This window comes from Arachis ipaensis, chromosome B1 (genome assembly GCF_059453495.1).
Source record: "Arachis ipaensis isolate K30076 ecotype BB chromosome B1, ASM5945349v1, whole genome shotgun sequence".
In the NCBI taxonomy this organism is placed as follows: Eukaryota; Viridiplantae; Streptophyta; class Magnoliopsida; order Fabales; family Fabaceae; genus Arachis; species Arachis ipaensis.
In genome coordinates, this window is record NC_142436.1 from 86,537,397 (window position 1) to 86,542,660 (window position 5,264).

The 5,264-nt window shown below is 41.8% G+C and overlaps 1 non-coding gene across 1 annotated transcript; it reads left to right on the forward strand.

Moving 5' to 3' along the window:
- The first annotated feature begins 4,592 nt into the window (after positions 1–4,592).
- Positions 4,593–4,700, forward strand: LOC148577339 (small nucleolar RNA R71). Its single transcript, XR_015904102.1, has one exon. It is a non-coding gene; the product is annotated as a small nucleolar RNA R71 (small nucleolar RNA).
- The last annotated feature ends 564 nt before the right edge of the window (positions 4,701–5,264 follow it).

The window sequence follows — 5,264 nt, forward strand, 5'->3', positions numbered from 1 at the left end:
TAGTTCAGTATGATGATTCTTGAACACAGCTTCTTTATGAGTCTTGGCCGTGGCCCTAAGCACTTTGTTTTCCAGTATTACCACCGGATACATAAATGCCACAGACACATAATTGGGTGAACCTTTTCAGATTGTGACTCAGCTTTGCTAAAGTCCCCAATTAGAGGTGTCCAGGGTTCTTAAGCACACTCTTTTTTTTTTGCTTTGGACCTTGACTTTAACCGCTCAGTCTCAAGTTTTCACTTGACACCTTCACGCCACAAGCACATGGTTAGGGACAGCTTGGTTTAGCCGCTTAGACCAGGATTTTATTCCTTTAGGCCCTCCTATCCACTGATGCTCAAAGCCTTGGGATCCTTTTTATTTGCCCTTGCCTTTTGGTTTTAAGGGTTATTGGCTTTTTCTGCTTGCTTTTTCTTTTTCTTTCTATTTTTTTTGCCCTTTTTTTTCTTTTTTTTTTTTCTGTAAGCTTTGTTCTTTGCTGCTTTTTCTTGCTTCAAGAATCATTTTTATGATTTTTCAGATTATCAAATAACATGTCTCCTAGTCATCATTCTTTCAAGAGTCAACATATTTAACATTCTTAAACAACAACTTCAAAAGACATATGCACTGTTCAAGCATTCATTCAGAAAACAAGAAGCATTGTCACCACATCAATATAATTAAACTAAGTTCAAGGATAAATTCGAAATTCATGTACTTCTTGTTCTTTTGAATTAAAACATTTTTCATTTAAGAGAGGTGATGGATTCATAGGATGTTCATAACTTTAAGACATAGTCACTACTACTAATGATCATGTAATGAAAACAAAAACATAGATAAGCACATAACATAGAAAATGAAAAACAGAGAAAGCAAGAACAAGGAATGAATCCACCTTAGTGATGGTGGCGTTTCCTTCTTGAGGAACCAATGATGTCCTTGAGCTCTTTCTATGTCTCTTCCTTGTCTTTGTTGCTCCTCCCTCATTGCTTTTTGATCTTCTCTAATTTCATGAAGCATGATGGAGTGCTCTTGATGTTCCACCCTTAGTTGTCCCATATTGGAACTCAATTCTCCTAGGGAGGTGTTGATTTGCTCCCAATAATTTTGTGGAGGAAAGTGCATTTGAGGCATCTCCGGGATCTCATGGAAATGAGCTTCTTGCGCCTCTTGAGCTCCATGACTGGGCTCTCTTGCTTGCTCCATCTTTTTCTTAGTGATGGGCTTGTCCTCTTTAATGAGGATATCTCCTTCTATGAAAGCTCCAGCTGAGTAACATAGATGGCAAATGAGGTGAGGGAAGGCTAACCTTGCCATAGTGGAGGACTTGTCAGCCACCTTGTAGAGTTCTTGAGGTATAATCTTATGAACTTCCACCTCTTCTCCATTCATGATGCTATGGATCATGATGGCCCGGTCTATAGTAACTTCAGACCGGTTGCTAGTGGGAATGATTGAGCATTGAATGAAGTCCAAGCATCCTCTAGCTATAGGCTTGAGGTCCAATCTTCTTAGTTGAACCGGCTTGCCTTTGGAGTCAATCTTCCATTGAGCTCCTTCTACACATATGTCCATAAGGACTTGGTCCAACCTTTGATCAAAGTTGACTCTCCTTGTGTAGGGGCGTGCGTTCTCTTCCATGTTTGGCAAGTTGAACGCCAACCTCACATTTTCCGGACTAAAATCCAAGTATTTCCCCCGAACCATTGTAACATAGTTCTTTGGATCCGGGTTCTTACTTTGATCATGGTTCTTGGTGATCCATGCATTAGCATAGAACTCTTGAACCATTAGGATTCCGACTTGTTGGATGGGATTTGTTAGAACTTCCCAACCTCTTCTTTGAATTTCATGTCGGATCTCCGGATACTCATTTCTTTTGAGTTTGAAAGGGACCTCAGGGATTACCTTCTTCTTGGCCACAACATCATAGAAGTGGTCTTGATGGGCTTTGGAGATGAACCTTTCCATCTCCCATGACTCGGATGTGGAAGCTTTTGTCTTCCCTTTCCCCTTTCTAGAGGATTCTCTGGTCTTAGGTGCCATCAATGGTAATGGAAAAACAAAAAGCTTATGCTTTTACCACACCAAACTTAGAATTTTGCTCGCCCTCGAGCAATAAACAAAAGAATAGAAGAAGAAGAAGAAGAAATATAGAGAGGGAGAGGGAGATGTGGTTTCGGCCAAGAGGAGGGTAGAGGGGTGTGTTGTGTGAATTTGATGAAGAATGGAGGTCTTTATATAGGGAAGGTAGGGGGGTTAAGGTTCGGCAATATGGGTGGGTTTGGGTGGGAAATTGGTTTTGAATTTTGAAGGTAGGTGGGGTTTATGAGGTAGGTTTATGGGGAAGAGTGGATGGATGTGAGTGGTGAAGAGGTGATGGGGAAGAGAGTTTGAGGTGATTGGTGAAGGGCTTTTGGGGAAGAGTGTTTATGGGGTTGTGGGAAAGAGAGTGGTGAGAAGAAGTGAGTGGAGGTAGGTGGGGATCCTGTGGGGTCCACAGATCCTGAGGTGTTCAAGGATTTACATCCCTGCACCCATTAGGCATGTAAAAATGCCTTTGCACACAACTCTGGGCGTTCAGCGCCAGGTTGGTGGCCATTTTGGGCGTTCAACGCCCATTTGTGTGCCATTTCTGGCGTTGAACGCCAAAACCATGCCTGTTCTGGCGTTCAGCGCCAGAACCATGCTCTGTTCTGGCGCTGAACGCCAGACAGATGCTCCTCCAGGGTGTGATTTTTCTTCTGCTATTTTTGATTCCGTTTTCAATTTTTATATTTATTTTGTGACTCCACATGATCATGAACCTACAAAGACATATAACTAAGAAAAATATCGTTAGATAAATAAAAATTGGGTTGCCTCCCAACAAGCGCTTCTTTAATGTCAATAGCTTGACAGTGGGCTCTCATGGAGCCTCACAGATGTGCAGAGCTTTGTTGAGACTCTCCAGCACCAAACTTAGAGTTTGGATATGGGAGTTCAACACCAAACTTAGAGTTTGGTTGTGGCCTCCCAACACCAAACTTAGAGTTTGACTGTGGGGGCTTTGGTTGACTCTGCTTTGAGAGAAGCTTTTTCTGCTTCCTCTCCATGGTTGCAGAGGGAGATCCTTGAGTTTTAAACACAAGGGAGTTCTCATTCCATTGAAGGACTATTTCACCTCTGTCAACATCAATCACAGTTCTTGTTGTGGCCAGGAAAGGTCTTCCTAGGATGATGGATTCATCCTCTTCCTTTCCAGTATCCAGGACTATGAAATCAGCAGGGATGTAAAGGCCTTCAACCTTTACTAACACGTCCTCTACTTGTCCATAAGCCTATTTTCTTGAACTGTCTGCCATCTCTAATGAGATTTTAGCAGTTTGCACCCCATAGATTCCCAGTTTCTCTATTACAGAGAGGGGCATGAGGTTTATTCCTGAACCAAGGTCACACAGAGCCTTAAAGATCATGGTGCCTATGGTACAGGGTATTATGAACTTTCCAGGATCCTGTCTCTTTTGAGGCAATGTCAGTTGATCCAGATCACTTAGTTCATTGATGAACAAGGGAGGTTCAACTTCCCAAGTATCAATGCCAAATAATTTGGCATTCAGCTTCATGATTGCACCAAGAAACTTGGCAGTTTGCTCTTCAGTAACATCCTCATTCTCTTCAGAAGAGGAATACTCATCAGAGCTCATGAAGGGCATAAGGAGGTTCAATGGAATCTCTATGGTCTCTAGATGAGCCTCAGAGTCCTTTGGTTCCTTAGAGGGAAGCTCCTTATTGACCACTGGACGTCCCAGGAGGTCTTCCTCCTTGGGATTCACGTCCTTTCCTTCCCTTACAGGTTCGGCCATGGTGCTTATGTCAATGGCCTTGCACTCTCCTTTTGGATTCTCTTCTGTATTGCTTGGGAGAGTACTAGGAGGGATTTCAGTGATCCTTTTACTCAGCTGGCCCACTTGTGCTTCCAGATTTCTAATGGAAGACCTTGTTTCATTCATGAAACTTACAGTGGCCTTGGATAGATTAGAGACTAAGTTTGTTAAATTAGAAGTATTTTGTTCAGAGCTCTCTGTCTGTTGCTTAGTGGATGATGGAAAAGGTTTATTATTGTTAAACCTGTTTCTTCCACCATTAATAAAGCCTTGTTGAGGCTTTTGATCCTTCCATGAGAAATTTGGATGATTTCTCCATGATGAGTTATAGGTGTTTCCATAAGATTCACCTAAATAATTTACCTCTGCTATTGCAGGGTTTTCAGGATCATAAGCTTCTTCTTCAGAAGATGCCTCTTGAGTACTGTTGGATGCAGCTTGCATTCCATGCAGACTCTAAGAGATCATATTGACTTGTTGAGTCAATATTTTATTCTGAGCCAATATGGCATTCAGAGTATCAACTTCAAGAACTCCCTTCTTCATAGGCGTCCCATTATTCACAGGATTCCTTTCAGAAGTGTACATGAACTGGTTATTAGCAACCATGTCAATGAGTTCTTGAGCTTCTGCAGGCGTTTTCTTTAGGTGAATGGATCCACCTGCAGAAGTGTCCAGTGACATCTTTGATAGCTCAGATAAACCATCATAGAATATATCCAAGATGGTCCATTCTGAAAGCATGTCAGAAGGACACTTTTTGGTCAACTGTTTGTATCTTTTCCAAGCTTCATAGAGGGATTCACCTTCTTTCTGTCTGAAGGTTTGAACATCAGCTCTAAGCTTGCTCAGCTTTTGAGGAGGAAAGTACTTGGCTAAGAAAGCCGTGACCAGCTTATCCCAAGAGTTCAGGCTGTCTTTGGGTTGAGAATCCAACCATAATCTAGCTCTGTCTCTTACAGCAAAAGGGAAAAGCATGAGCCTGTAGACTTCAGGATCTACTCCATTAGTCTTAACAGTATCACATATCTGCAAGAATTCAGTTAAAAACTGAAAAGGATCTTCAGATGGAAGTCCATGAAACTTGCAGTTCTGCTGCATCAGAGAAACTAATTGAGGTTTCAGCTCAAAGTTGTTTGCTCTAATGGCAGGAATGGAGATGCTTCTTCCATGTAAATTGGAATTAGGTGCAGTAAAGTCACCAAGCATCTTCCTTACATTATTATTATTTTCGGCTGCCATCTCCTCTTCCTGTTCGAAAATTTCTGAAAGGTTATCTCTGGATTGTTGTAATTTAGCTTCTCTTAATTTTCTCTTCAGAGTCCTTTCAGGTTCTGGATCTGCTTCAACAAGAATATTCTTGTCCTTGCTCCTGCTCATATGACAAAGAAGAGGGCACAGAAAAAATAA